Genomic DNA, 16,188 nt, shown 5'->3' on the forward strand with positions numbered 1-16,188 from the left:
TTCGAAATGTGGTGCTACAGAAGAATGCTGAAGTTTAGATGGGTAGATCACATAACTAATGAGGAGATATTGAATAGAATTGGGGAGAAGTTTGTGGGACAACTTGACTAGAAGAAGGGATCGGTTGGTAGGACATGTTCTGAGGCATCAAGGGATCACCAGTGTAGTATTGGAGGGCAGCGTGGAGGGTAAAAATCGTAGAGTGAGACCAAGAGATGAATACCCTTGGCAGATTCAGAAGGATGTGGGCTGCAGTAGGTACTGGTAGATGAAGAACCTTGCACAGGATAGAGTAGGATGGAGAGCTGCATCAAACCAGTCTCAGGACTGAAGACCACAACAACAACAACTGTAGCACTGCCAACCTGTTTAGATGTCAGGTGTTTACTTGGGACAAACGTATTTGGGATGAATGGAGTAGAGAGCAAGGGTGTGTTCTCTGAAGAATGAATAACAAATTAATTTCCTTCTTTTCCTCAACACGTTATGTAGCCATTATGAAAACTCAACACTTTCTGCAAAATACGTTATTATATCGCATACTTCGACTTAATTTATAGTAAGGAGCATGAACCATGGATGAAATTTTAAAAAGCCACATGTTACGCAAAACACAGTAGAACAATCATTTCTGTATGTTCGTTCATAGTTCCCGTGTAACAGACTATATAATCAAAGGTATACGAACGCATTTTGTAATGTGCAGTAATAGATCACTAGATCTCAAGAGAGGCGGCCCCATCAGTGCACACGGAGGCGGGGAGTATCGAGTAATAAGTCGAGAAGAAGATTGGGCCGGTGAGGAGAGCTTAGCAGTGTCGAAGGTAGGCTAGTTAGTGTGGATTTCACCTGAGTAATAAATCCTTCCTGGAGAATTCAGCCTTCCTGAAGGTTCCCAAGGTGACTGTTGGTGATGTGACTGTGAAGTCCAAAGGGGAATAACAATCACAGATAAATCTAGACCAGTCAGGCCTCACATACTGACGGACAGGGATCATGCTATACCATGTGGCAATAAGAGGGAAGGTTTTGGGTTAGGCGAATGCTTGGAGAACCTCAGATGACATAATGCGTGATAACAACAGTAAAATAGGAGGGAAGTGATGTTATGGTGCTAGAAAGTTTTTCGTAATTAAAGTGTGGTCCTATTATTGCTTTAACAGAACACTAAATGCTGAAGGATATGCACACATTTATCAGCTTGTGTACTGCATACAGCTGAGGAACAGTTCGGAGACGGTGATTCATTGGAAATGGAAATGAGCGTTTGGCGTCATTGGCCGGGAGGCCCCTTACGGGGCAGGTCCGGCCGCCTTGGTGCAGGTCTTATTACATTCGACGCTACATTGGGCGACCTGCGCGCCGGATGGGGGTAAAATGATGATGAAGACAGCACAACACCGAATCCCTGAACGGATAAAATCCCTGACCCAGCTGGTAATCGAGCCCGGGTCTGTAGGACGGCAATCCGTCACGCTGACCACTCAGCTAACGGGGTGGACATTGTGTCAGAGTGATAGTTAATCCTGTCATGAAGTATCAATCTATGAGCCAATGGTTTGTGGGTAATAACATTCCTGATATGGACTGGCCTGCTCATAGTTCCGACCTGAACCCAATGGAACACCTGTGGAATGAGTTAGAACGCTAACTTCGGTCCATACCCCAGTGTCCAACGTTACTACCTTCTCTGGTTTCGGCTTTTGAGAAGGAACGGACTGCCATTCCTCCACAGACATTCGGGCACCACATTTAAAGTGACCTCAGCAGAGAACAGGTGAAGGATAGACACATTTGATATTAATGTCCAATAATTGTTGCCTGAATACTCTGGATAAGCTAATGTTGTTTAAATCTGGATGTTAAATATGCTCTTTACAGGATTATAGTGCTGCTGACACACTAATTAAAAAAATTATTGGAGAAAAAAGATTACAGCATCCACAATTTTAATTAGACGAAGTTACTGGTGAGATTAATGTATTAAAAGTTGTATCAGAAGAGTTGTAGAGGTGTAGCACAATACACTTACATTAACACACTAAAATGGAAATCCAGTACGCGTAGTTTGCTCACGTCTTCTTACTGTGTAGGTGCTAAATTTTTTGCTTCACGTGCGGAAATTTATCTACATCTGCTGCATAGAGTGCAAATCGCCGTAAAATTGCTAAGCAAATTGTAGTTTTCATTGCAGCATACATTAAAAGTTCTTTCGGTTCCTTTCGCAGATGGAGCTCGGCAAGACCAGCGTGAGTTGTAATTAACTTAATCTTATCTTTTCGATATAGCGCTAGTACTTGATACACGACAGATGTTCAATAAATAATGCAACACATATTTTTTCCGAAAGCAGGTTTGTTTTATTCAGATTTCAGTGCACCATATTCTTCCCCACTCTTTTGTCTACAAAACCTTATTTTTGAGCATAATCTCTGCTCAACGCATCGGCTTTACTCCACGTTACTGGGAGGGCCTGTACCCACGCATGCAACCGCTCAGCTGCGCGGGATTAGCCGAGCGGTCTAGGGGCTGCAGTCATGTACTGTGCGGCTGGTCCCGGCGGAGGTTCGAATCCTCGCTCGGGCATGGATGTGTGTGTTTGTCCTTAGGATGATTTAGGTTAAGTAGTGTGTAAGCTCAGGGACTGATGACCTTAGCAGTTTTGTCCCATAAGATTTCACACATTTGAACATTTTTTTTTTTAGCAACCGCTCTACTGGTGGACGTCGGAACCAACGTTCTGCTGCATCAATAACCTCCCCATCAGCCACATAACGCTTCCTGAGGGGTGAATCAAAAACATGGTTCAAACGGCTCTGAGCACTATGGGACTCAACTTCTGAGGTCATCAGTCCCCTAGAACTTAGAACTACTTAAACCTAACTAACCTAAGGACATCACACACATCCATGCCCGAAGCAGGATTCGAACCTGCGACCGTACCGGTCGCGCGGTTCCAGACTGTAGCGCCTAGAACCGCTCGGCCACCCCGGCCGGCAGGGGTGAATCCTTCATTAGCCTCAACAGAAGGAAGTCGGAAGATGCGAGATACGGGCTGTAGGGTGGAAGAGGAAGAAGAGTCCAATGAAGTTTTGTGAGCTTCTCTCTGGTGCCCAGACAACTGTGAAGCCTGGCGTTGTCAAGGAGGAGAAGTTCGTTTGCATTTTTGTGGCAACGAACACGTTCATGTCGTTTCTTTAATTTCCTGAGGGTGGCACAGCACAGTTCAGAACTGCTCGTTGCGCCATGAGGAGGACGTTAAACAGAATAGCCCCTACAGAATCCCAGAAGATCATCACCATGACTTTACCGGCTGAGCATGTGGCTTTCAACTTCTTCTCCGAGGGAGAGGTGGTATAGCGCCCACTGTGGATTGATGTTTTGTTTCCGGTTCGAAGTGATGAAACCATGTTTCATCGTCTGTGACATTCGACTAGCCTCGCAACGCGCAATCAACTCCGCACAGCTGATCATTCGTTGCTCCTTATAGCCTTCTGTTAGGTGGCGAAGAACCCAGGGAACACACACCTTGTAAGTAGGCTATCTAGGTTTTTATATGGGTAACGCCACGTAGCGCTCTGTATGAAAATCACTGGCTGTGCTGTGTGCAGTCTGTGGCTGGGTAGCATTGTTGTAATATTCGCTATTGTAGTGTTGGGCTGTTGGCTGTTAACAGTGCATAGCGTTGCGCAGTTGGAGCTGAGCCGCCAGCAGTGGTGTATGTGGGGAGAGAAATGGCGGAGTTTTGAAATTTTTAAGACTGGATGGCATGAACTGCTATATACACTCCTGGAAATTGAAATAAGAACACCGTTAATTCATTGTCCCAGGAAGGGGAAACTTTATTGACACACTCCTGGGGTCAGATACATCACATGATCACACTGACAGAACCACAGGCACATAGACACAGGCAACAGAGCATGCACAATGTCGGCAGTAGTACAGTGTATATCCGCCTTTCGCAGCAATGCAGGCTGCTATTCTCCCATGGAGACGATCGTAGAGATGCTGGATATAGTCCTGTGGAACGGCTTGCCATGCCATTTCCACCTGGCGCCTCAGTTGGACCAGCGTTCGTGCTGGACGTGCAGACCGCGTGAGACGCCGCTTCATCCAGTCCCAAACATGCTCAATGGGGGACAGATCCGGAGATCTTGCTGGCCAGGGTAGTTGACTTACACCTTCTAGAGCACGTTGGGTGGCACGGGATACATGCGGACGTGCATTGTCCTGTTGGAACAGCAAGTTCCCTTGCCGGTCTAGGAATGGTAGAATGATGGGTTCGATAACGGTTTGGATGTACCGTGCACTATTCAGTGTCCCCTCGACGATCACCAGTGGTGTACGGCCAGCGTAGGAGATCGCTCCCCACACCATGATGCCGGGTGTTGGCCCTGTGTGCCTCGGTCGTATGCAGTCCTGATTGTGGCGCTCACCTGCACGGTGCCAAACACGCATACGACCATCATTGGCACCAAGGCAGAAGCGACTCTCATCGCTGAAGACGACACGTCTCCATTCGTCCCTCCATTCACGCCTGTCGCGACACCACTGGAGGCGGGCTGCACGATGTTGGGGCGTGAGTGGAAGACGGCCTAACGGTGTGCGGGACCGTAGCCCAGCTTCATGGAGACGGTTGCGAATGGTCCTCGCCGATACCCCAGGAGCAACAGTGTCCCTAATTTGCTGGGAAGTGGCGGTGCGGTCCCCTACGGCACTGCGTAGGATCCTACGGTCTTGGCGTGCATCCGTGCGTCGCTGCGGTCCGGTCCCAGGTCGACGGGCACGTGCACCTTCCGCCGACCACTGGCGACAACATCGATGTACTGTGGAGACCTCACGCCCCACGTGTTGAGCAATTCGGCGGTACGTCCACCCGGCCTCCCGCATGCCCACTATACGCCCTCGCTCAAAGTCCGTCAACTGCACATACGGTTCACGTCCACGCTGTCGCGGCATGCTACCAGTGTTAAAGACTGCGATGGAGCTCCGTATGCCACGGCAAACTGGCTGACACTGACGGCGGCGGTGCACAAATGCTGCGCAGCTAGCGCCATTCGACGGCCAACACCGCGGTTCCTGGTGTGTCCCCTGTGCCGTGCGTGTGATCATTGCTTGTACAGCCCTCTCGCAGTGTCCGGAGCAAGTATGGTGGGTCTGACACACCGGTGTCAATGTGTTCTTTTTTCCATTTCCAGGAGTGTATATGACTATTAAGGTAAATACATTGTTTGTTCTCTATCAAAATCTTTCATTTTCTAACTATGCCTATCAGTAGTTAGTGCCTTCAGTAGTTTGAATATTTTATTTAGCTGGCAGTAGTGGCACTCGCTGTATTGCAGTAGCTTGAGTAACGAAGATTTTTGTGAGGTAAGTGATTTGTGAAACATCTAGGTTAATGTTAGTCAGGGCCATTCTTTTGTAGGGATTGTTGAAAGTCAGATTGCGTTGCGCTAAAAATATTGTGTATCAGTTTAAGCACAGTCATGTATAATTGTTCTAAGGGTCGTTTCATATGGCGACCCTGCCAGGATACCTCTCTGGAATCTTCTGAATTTTTTTTTGTAGTTTGTGCAGTTAGTGCAGCCTTTGTTTATTGCTAGCGCGTAATTGTGGAGAGAATTTCCTTTGTAGTTGTAGTTTTTCATTCTTGTACAGTAAAACAGTTGTGGCACGCATGTAGATTTGCACCAAGTATTTTGCAGCTGCGCTTGCAATTAACGAGATATTATTTTCAATGCTATGTTAATATGTTTTGGTTATTTTGCTCTTCAAATTGTGCTTTTCTGTGTTGTCGTGTGAAATATTGTGACAATAATGGCGTGTGAAAAACGTAATACTAGGCTCCAAAGTAAACTGAGAAATGGCAGTGAAGACGAAAGCAGTGTGTTAGCGCCACCGTGTAATGAATTAACTAATGTTCAACATAGTAATTTGGTAATTGTGCATAGGGAAATGGAGGGGGCTGCAAATAATGGTGTAGGCAATGAAACAATTAGTGAACAGGGAAGCATTATCGATCGATCGGTCGGCAACAGCTTGCCTCAGGAATCTGAAATGACAGGACACAATCCTGTAAATACTGTAGATTCAGGTTTTGCATCCTCACCGTTTTCTCAAATAAGTCAAGACACATTTCCTGCTTTTCAAAATGCGAATATTGCCGGTTCAAATGCATTGTCGAATAGCACTGAGGAACATGTTTCAGACACCAGTGCATTGTTATTACAATTAATGCAACAAATGGGACAAAAGCTTCAAAAGTTAGACACAATGGAACAAAAACTTCAAAAGCAGCATCTCCATACACCTTTTTCAACCTCTTGTGGATGTTTCCCAGTGTCTCGTTTTCATAGCACAGGAATTCTATGACAGAACGTTGCTTCTGACGAACGTCAAGTGTAGCAGCCATCTTGAAGATGGCGCCACTCATGGGAACAGGTTGAACTAAGAATGAGATTTTCACTCTGTAGCGGAGTGTGGGCTGATATGAAACTTCCTAGTAGATTAAAACTGTGCGCCGGACCGAGACTCGAACTCGGGACCTTTGCCTTTCGCGGGCAAGTGCTCTACCAACTGAGCTACCCAAGCACGACTCACGCCCTGTCCTCACAGCTTTTACTTCTGCCAGTACCTCGTCTCCTACCTTCCAAACTTTACAGAAGCTCTCCTGCGAACCTTGCAGAACTAGCACTCCTGAAAGAAAGGATACTGCGGTGACATGGCTTAGCCACAGCCTAGGGGATGTTTCCAGAATGAGATTTTCACTCTGCAGCGGAGTGTGAGCTGATATGAAACTTCCTGGTAGATTAAAACTGTGTGCCGGACCGAGACTCGAACTCGGGACCTTTGCCTTTCGCGGGCAAGTGCTCTACCAACGCCGGCCGCGGTGGTCTAGCGGTTCTAGGCGCTCAGTCCGGAACCGCGCGACTGCTACGGTCGCAGGTTCGAATCCTGCCTAGGGCATGGATGTGTGTGTTGTCTTTAGGTTAGTTAGGTTTAAGTAGTTCTAAGTTCTAGGGGACTGATGACCACAGATGTTAAGTCCCATAGTTCTCAGAACCATTTGAACCATTTATTTTTTTTGCTCTACCAACTGAGCTACTCAAACACGACTCATGCCCCGTCCTCACAGCTTTTACTTCTGCCAGTACTTCGTCTCCTGGCAGAAGTAAAAGCTGTGTGGTCGGGGCGTGAGTCGTACTTGGGTAGCTCAGTTGGTAGAGCACTTGCCCGCGAAAGGCAAAGGTCCCGAGTTCGAGTCTCGGTCCGGCGCACAGTTTTAATTTACCAGGAAGTTTCAGGTTGAACTAAGTTTGAAAACAAGCGGGAAAGATATATCTACACACTGTAAGACTTTCACACATGCAGAATGGACACTGTATTTTTACAAAAATAGTGTGCATTTCTTTTGGTGTGACCCTCATACTTTGTTTTTTTTTTTTATAGCCTCAGCATCGTTATTTTCTCCAGCGTGATATAAAATTTTCTGACATGATGGCTTTGTGTCAGCTACCTGTCTTTAGGCATCCAACCTAAGTCGCTCCTGTAGTAGTCTACATGTTTCCTCATACAGTGTCCGACACTTGCTGCGTAAGAAGGAGATTTCCAGTTGTCCATAAGATACTAAACAGAAAAGTTCAGGTTTCAATGCCCCTCGACGAGGAGGCGAGACAGAAAACAAGCTCGGGTTGGGTGCAGGAACTGTTGTAGCATTTGCCTTAAGCAATTTAGAGAAATGACAAACGACCTAAATCTGGACGATCGGGTAGGGATTCGAGCTGTCGTCCTCCAGTATGTGAGTCCAGTCTGCTATCTGCTGCGACACTCTTCTGCTGGACCGCACTGAATATTCGCCTGTTCCAGTAGCAGATCACAGGCAACAGCAGACAAGATCTGCAATCCTAGGAGACCGTGCATGTCTGGGCACCACTTTCCACTAGCTCACACTCTCCACTGTGCAGGGAACAGCATAAACTGGCTGGGACCAATGGCAGATGGGTCAGAGTTATACTCTCGGGCGAATTCTAGTACAGTAACAAACCGTTCTGACACCAGCTAGTGTGGAGAGAACGACCGATATGTTAGAATACGTAAAACTAGCTGGAAGTGACGGAAGGCTGTCGTAAAGTCAAAATTTCGGCTGGTTTCGTGATGAATACTTCAATACATTTTCAAGCAACAAGATTAGTCACAAGCCAATGCCATTTTAGATTTTCAGTTTAAAGGAGGTGCAGGGGCAGCGATTTCGTTTACGTGGACTTATAGCCGATGTCTCTGGAGGACGTCAAGCGAATGAAACAGCCTGCATATTGAACTCAGAGCATGGGAGATGCTTCGCAGACGATGCCCCCCCCCCCCCCCCCCCTTGTGGGGATTGCTAGCGTTGTCACATGTCCCGATTTTGTAGGAATCGTCCCTATTTTTCTATGATTGTCTCGTGTTTCTACATGAGAATGATGGGACACCTCTAGTTCCTACTGTTATGGTTTACTTATACAGTTTTACTATTTTATAACATGGTGCATAATTTTTTATTTCATATTCTTAATTTTATCATCTTACGCTTGTTAACCAAAGCCAATACGTGTAAACACGAGAGACCAACAAAACAATGGATTTTTGCGCTCTCGTTTTCAAAATATGTTTAGTTATGGAGCGATACAGTGAAGTAGTATTGACATGTTTCGTATTGTCGGTATACCGTAAGAGTATATTGCGGTGACATTAGCGCTTTCGAAAGTGCGAGTCATGTTTAAAATGCTCAGTAGATTAAGTAGAAATACAAATAGCAGTGGCAACGAGAATAGAGACGACAATTATGACAGAATCAGGGCTGAAAAGTGAAAATTTGCTCATTTAGTAATGAACAGTCAGAATATAAACATTTCAAAATTTGGTTGGCTAAAGGTAATGATGAAGAGATGGTAAAGTGTACAGTGTTTTGCTTCCTTTTCAACAAAAAGTGAGTGTATTGGGGCCGTGAGAAAGCATTTTCAAGAGAGAAACAAACTTTCTCTTGCATCAACATCTGGCCGTGCGGTTAAAGGCGCTGCAGTCTGGCACCGCAAGACCGCTACGGTCGCAGGTTCGAATCCTGCCTCGGGCATGGGTGTTTGTGATGTCCTTAGGTTAGTTAGGTTTAAACAGTTCTAAGTTCTGGGGGACTAATGACCTCAGCAGTTGAGTCCCATAGTGCTCAGAGCTATTTGAACCACCAACTTCTAAAAGTAAATCGATTGCAGGCTTTTGTAGTGTAAAGCAGTCTTTTGTTGACACGTTTCACTGCTGAACTGTACGTCTATATTGTGGAGTTATGCGTAACGTTAGTTATGTTTCTACTGATAGTAATATTAATCCAGGAAGCACAATTTTCAAACACTTAAAATTAAGTTCGAAACTTCATTGTGGACATACAAAATGTGAGATGGTAGTACAAAATATGTTGGCTACGCATTTGGTAGAACTCGTAGAAAATATATTACAAGATGGCGCTTTTTCTGTTTCGATAGATGCCTCCAATAAAGGTGATATTAAAGGCTCTCCTGTGTCGATAACATAGTTTACTGAGGTACATGGAGTGAAGTAGAAATTACTAAGCTCCTATAACCATAGTAATGAAACAGGTGAGCTATTTTCGGGAAAAATAAGTTCGTTTTAGATAAACACAGTTTGGAAGTAAATATTATATCAAGTTTCTGTGTAGACAATGCAGCAGTGATCTTCGTCAAACATCACTTAGTTTTTCAGAATTTTATATCTTTAATTAATAATATAATCAGAGAGAATTTTAACTGTCATGCTATTCATAAAATGGCAAAAAACGCATCCAAAATGTCGAGAGTCTAGTATTGAAAGCCTACAACGAGTTCTCTTCTAATAAGGAAACCCATGAACTCAAACAAATATTTGACATCGCTGAAAAAGAACATCCAAAAGTTTAACGGTATATGCATGTACGGTGGTTGTCCTCTTTGCCAGTTCTTGATTGCTGACTAAGACAGTGGGAAGCTATTCTGTCTTACTGACCAACTCTTTAATATGGACTTTCGTCAAAGGCGTGGACAAAGAAGACGAATGGTGACTTCCCTTTTTATACATGTAGTTCATACATAACTACATGAGTTTTGTTACATCAACTACACTCCTGGAAATGGAAAAAAGAACACATTGACACCGGTGTGTCAGACCCACCATACTTGCTCCGGACACTGCGAGAGGGCTGTACAAGCAATGATCACAGGCACGGCACAGCGGACACACCAGGAACCGCGGTGTTGGCCGTCGAATGGCGCTAGCTGCGCAGCATTTGTGCACCGCCGCCGTCAGTGTCAGCCAGTTTGCCGTGGCATACGAAGCTCCATCACAGTCTTTAACACTGGTAGCATGCCGCGACAGCGTGGACGTGAACCGTATGTGCAGTTGACGGACTTTGAGCGAGGGCGTATAGTGGGCATGCGGGAGGCCGGGTGGACGTACACCGAATTGCTCAACACGTGGGGCGTGAGGTCTCCACAGTACATCGATGTTGTCGCCAGTGGTCGGCGGAAGGTGCACGTGCCCGTCGACCTGGGACCGGACCGCAGCGACGCACGGATGCACGCCAAGACCGTAGGATCCTACGCAGTGCCGTAGGGGACTGCACCACCACTTCCCAGCAAATTAGGGACACTGTTGCTCTGGGGTATCGGCGAGGACCATTCGCAACCGTCTCCATGAAGCTGGGCTACGGTCCCGCACACCGTTAGGCCGTCTTCCGCTCACGCCCCAACATCGTGCAGCCCGCCTCCAGTGGTGTCGCGACAGGCGTGAATGGAGGGACGAATGGAGACGTGTCGTCTTCAGCGATGAGAGTCGCTTCTGCCTTGGTGCCAATGATGGTCGTATGCGTGTTTGGCGCCGTGCAGGTGAGCGCCACAATCAGGACTGCATACGACCGAGGCACACAGGGCCAACACCCGGCATCATGGTGTGGGGAGCGATATCCTACACTGGCCGTACACCACTGGTGATCGTCGAGGGGACACTGAATAGTGCACGGTACATCCAAACCGTCATCGAACCCATCGTTCTACCATTCCTAGACCGGCAAGGGAACTTGCTGTTTCAACAGGACAATGCACGTCCGCATGTATCCCGTGCCACCCTACGTGCTCTAGAAGGTGTAAGTCAACTACCCTGGCCAGCAAGATCTCCTGCTCTGTCCCCCATTGAGCATGTTTGGGACTGGATGAAGCGTCGTCTCACGCGGTCTGCACGTCCAGCACGAACGCTGGTCCAACTGAGGCGCCAGGTGGAAATGGCATGGCAAGCCGTTCCACAGGACTACATCCAGCATCTCTACGATCGTCTCCATGGGAGAATAGCAGCCTGCATTGCTGCGAAAGGTGGATATACACTGTACTAGTGCCGACATTGTGCATGCTCTGTTGCCTGTGTCTATGTGCCTGTGGTTCTGTCAGTGTGATCATGTGATGTATCTGACCCCAGGAATGTGTCAATAAAGTTTCCCCTTCCTGGGACAATGAATTCACGGTGTTCGTATTTCAATTTCCAGGAGTGTATTTTACGACTTAAAAATCGGAATGAGCAGGCTACAGGTCTTTACGACATTTTAGAATGTTTGAAGAAAAACTTTGAATCTAGATTAAAAGTTGGTTTTCTTGCGTTTAATGTGCATAAAAATCTGAAGAGATTGAGCAAATCGGTCAAGGACAATGTTAGGAAAGATGCTGCTAATGTTTCTCAGAGAAGCCTGAACTATCGAAGTAAGTGGTTTAATTTCAGTATGTCGCCTGAGCACGAAAGATGAGATGACCTCTTGTAGCGTAATAGATATTTTAAAAGACCATAGCACAAAAGTAAACGATGACGGATTAGACAATGAATTCGCAGCGTTAAGAAGTCTCATCGAAACTTTTAAAACTACAGATTTACAAACAGACCAATAAATGAGTTCATTTGTTTGGTAAAATTGCAGCCTCAAATTTATGAAAGAGAGAGAAATTTGTGTTTTCTATTCGCGCTTGTAGAACAGGTGTTTTCCCTCATGAGAAACTTGTGGACTGATGCGTGAAACAAACTTAAGCTGAAATATGTGAAAAGTAAGCTTCTTGTTAAAAATGAATTACTTGAGCTGCTCTGAATTCTATCGGCATGTTCTGCACGAGAAAAAATTTCAAGGCCGCTACATCACAGAACAAGTACTTCTACAAGATCCAGCCCGAATCCCCTAGATTTTCGCCAGTATAGGGCTCTTAGGTAAGGACTTAACTTTTAGATATTTTAAAATTTCAAGCGTGGTATCTATGGTTCAGTTTGCCGTGAGGATAAAAACTGAGGAACGTTGGTAAGACCTGAACATTTCATGTATTAAGTGCAACCTTCTGTTTACATGACCTGACTTTTGACTTGCCAAAGGCGGCAGCGTCCCGACTTTTGAGTTGCCAAAGTCGCAAACCTAGACTTCAGCAAACGGCGCTGGAAGATGATAGAGGACTATACCCACCGGTATAATTATGTTCATCTTCATGAAGAATACCTTAGGCACTGACTGTACGTCACTATCTGCCGTAAGCATATTTCTTTGTATCCTGACAGTACAATTACTAGGATTTTAAGGTACAAATTATGATCCAAAAAGAAGGTTCTGAAAATAAATACAAAAAGATACAAAAGAGGTGGTGCTGAAATTACTTTATTTGGGTTTAAATCATCCTCGTCTTTCTTTGTCCCATTTACAGGATTCTTTTATACTTGGTTACACATATCATGTCAATATTTTTGACACTAAGTCGCTAGCGCTTTGAGCTCACTAGGTCCTTACACACGAAGAAATTTCGCTCGACATCTACAGAAACCAATGGAACATATCTTTCCAGCACCCATAAAGCAAATTTAGTCACAGTTAAAAAAGTTTCCACATCTTGATTGTTCTTCAAATTTAATTTGAGCTTCTGTTTAGCAAATCCATCAAGGATGTCCCTAATACTCACCAACTTCTTCCACGGTTCCTCCTCCATATCTTTATCTTCCAAACTCAGAATGATACCAAGCAAATAGCTGTGGCCCTACACTGCCAAAAGTTCCTACTCCAGGTCTTTGTTGTTGACTACTTGTTGAGCTTGATTGATCGCTGCTACGTCCAACGATTCTAGGGCACATATGAAGTGTTTGATTTCATCAATGTTTTTTCACGAGAAAATTGCTCATCTTATCCAAGTACATCACCTTGTGATGACAGAAAACTGTGGAAGATGGAGCTCTGTCATTTCTTGATACAAAACTTGACGACTGGGAGCGTTTACCAGTATCTTCTTGAGACCAGCGGTGAAGTCAATTACCGCACAGTAATTCTCCCTCACTTTTTCGAAAACACGATTCAGACCATGTGCAATACATGTCCCTTGGTTGAGGTTGGAGTACATGCCCTTCAACTGTTGGAAAGCTGAAAGCATGGAGCGTGCTTTGTCAGTCACCACAAACCTGACGCTTTCGTATTGTATGCCTCGTGGCCATAGGTTCATACATGATCTTTGAATGATTGCAGTAGCTTGCAGGCATATGTCTTCTCGAGTTGGTACATTTTTAAAAGCACAGGTTTTGCACATTCACCAGATGGTGGAAAAACCAACATATTTAAAATATATCTTTTCAGCTCATCAGTAGTTTCATCTAAAACGAATCCCACTTCATGTCTCCCGACCGCTCTTTTATTTTCTCTAAACCCTTGACATACATTGGCTGTATGTAACTTTTACTCAGAGTGCTTTCATCCGTTAATGACCTTTGTGTTTACTTCTCAAGAAATGATGTGAGTGTAGGATTGTTTACTTCGGGGATTGGAATTCCTGACTGGATTCATGCCACGGCAAGATCGGCACTAAAACCGTTCAATGATCGCTGCTTTCCAGATCCTCAAGTGAATGCGTGTATAAGATTAGTTTGCTCAGGTTTCGTCTTATGAGGCTCCGTGTTCTTTAAATATTTGTTGTTCTACATGTACTGGTTTATTCCGTTTCTTTGAGGCTTGTTGTCGACTGCGATACTTACTTCACACAGGGCACATCGCAGAATGATGCCATCAGTTCTGATACAATAAGTGTTGAATTCTTCTGAAAGAGCACACAAAATGTCCTTCTTAACCTCTCTCACAATTTTGTTGTGAAGAATCCGATGTGGTAAAACACTAACACCGGCGACAAAACTGTACACAGTCGATAGACAGGAGACGCAAAATTAATGCTAGCTCTAACTGAATTTAGGTTCAACTGTTGCAGCATCACTGTTTAAATTTTATTTGAATTAACAGCTACTGCTTTACAATTGTTACTGAATTTGACTGTTGCTGCTGAGGTTAGGCATTGCTGTTGAGGTATGAATAATTACTAATGTTTTACATAATTTATATTTATTGATGATTTAACAAAATCTTAAAATCCTGTTCTAGAAGAGAAAAAAATTCTGTCTAATTTATTACCAACGCAGAAAACGGGGGGAAAGGTGCTTAAGCATGGAACAGAAGCAGAAAGGTGCATAAAAATCGTGGAAGAATTTAAAGAACTACTTTCAAAGTAAGTGAAAATTACCACGTTTTAGAAGAATGGGTTTCTTAGGGTTACGTCCATGAAACTTACATCTTAATGGAGGAGCATGTTTGTGTAAACATTTTTACGTAACCATACTAGTGTTCAATTTCTGTGAAATCTGTAGCAGTAAGAATGATATATTGCGGTGCCGATCATTTAATTCCATCGCTATCTGATGTCTTCTTATGCATATAATATTCATTGAACTAGAATTTTATTTCAGGCTTGAAATAAGAGAGACTGCTGCCGAATTGTTGGAGACCGAACGACTGAACACTAATCCCGCTCTCTCGTTACATGCTTCTTTAAATGAAATTAATGTGTCGCAAACATATTTTTTACCGATCAGTCTAATTTTTCGAAAGAACTATATTAGGTTGATCAGCCACCCACTATCTAAGAAGTGCGTTTAGAACATTGCTCACTGGTCTGATACAAAAGCATAGGAAAAGGGAGCCTTTAAGGTAAAAAGTCTTAACGGAATGTTATCTACCTCTTTCGTACTTCTCCGTAAGGTATACTAACTTACATTTCTGGTCCCCATCATCAATGAGGCTATCTTTTGTGAATGTCAATTAAGTACGATTAAATGAAAGTCTTTTGGAAGGTAACGCCTAATCTGGCGTCCAACGTGAAGCGACGAAACAAAATTTCATCATTAATTTTTGTCTAATACATTTATTTTCTCTTTCATGTTAACATGACAGCTTTGGAGGACATTAATTTGATGAACGGAGGTTGCACCTGCAAGAGAATATAGTAATACCAGTAGACGAGAGGTATTGCTACCATTGTTTTACTGTCTGCTGTAATGTCCCTTTCTGCTATAAGTTATATGAGGATTCTATTAAGTTCGTGAAGTTAAATTTTGTAAAGCTATCTTTCATAAAACCTCGTAAGAAACAATTAAAAATAAGTAATATTATATTTGCAGGTTGCCAAATTAAACTTTAAATTCTGATTGAAAACGAGCGCAAGGCTTCCTACAAATAATATCAGATGCGTTAGCGTAATAAAATTTATGCAAAGAGGCACCTGTCCTTTAATAAATTGTATCACTGAAAATAGTCACTCTATGATAAAATCAATCTGGTGATTTGATGCTAATTAATTTTGACAGCATTTTTAAATAAGTTCTTCTGCTCCGGCTTCGTCGTATTTCCTGTGGAAATAAAAAGTTTAAATGCGCCACGTAATGGGGGCCAACTTTCTCAGTCAAAGATGATCGCAGCTAGCTGCAAAAAATGCTACACAAACTCTTGCGTTATAACAAATGTGGCGTGGGTTCCTTAAATGATTACTCTGCACTCCAGATTAGCTTATTATATTTTCGTAACTCTTTTACACCTCAATTATGTTCTAGTAATTAAACGAGAGCAAGGCACAAGCTAACGCAATACAATCGTACCCTCTGCATTCAAACAATAGCTAAGATACAAGAAAACATCAGAAGACGACTAAGCTCATTGTTTTCCAGTCCTTTTATAGTATAACAAATATTATAGTGTTCAGTTCTTTAGTTTACACGTATGATCTTGTATCACGGAGAATAATGTCTTTTTTCTATTATCAGAATCGATAAATTGTCTTTAAAGTT

At 43.9% G+C, this 16,188-nt stretch overlaps 1 protein-coding gene and 1 non-coding gene across 2 annotated transcripts in view; one reads left to right on the forward strand and one right to left on the reverse strand.

Annotated features, from left to right (window-relative positions):
- Window positions 1-16,188, forward strand: part of LOC126410705 (beta-1,4-glucuronyltransferase 1-like) — a 122,308-nt gene that overhangs the window by 89,610 nt on the left and 16,510 nt on the right. The window lies entirely within an intron of this gene.
- Trnas-cga (transfer RNA serine (anticodon CGA)) lies at window positions 6,520-6,594 on the reverse strand. The gene has a single exon. It is a non-coding gene; the product is annotated as a tRNA-Ser (tRNA).

The sequence above is a fragment of the Schistocerca serialis genome, chromosome 1, assembly GCF_023864345.2.
Source record: "Schistocerca serialis cubense isolate TAMUIC-IGC-003099 chromosome 1, iqSchSeri2.2, whole genome shotgun sequence".
Lineage (NCBI taxonomy): Eukaryota > Metazoa > Arthropoda > Insecta > Orthoptera > Acrididae > Schistocerca > Schistocerca serialis.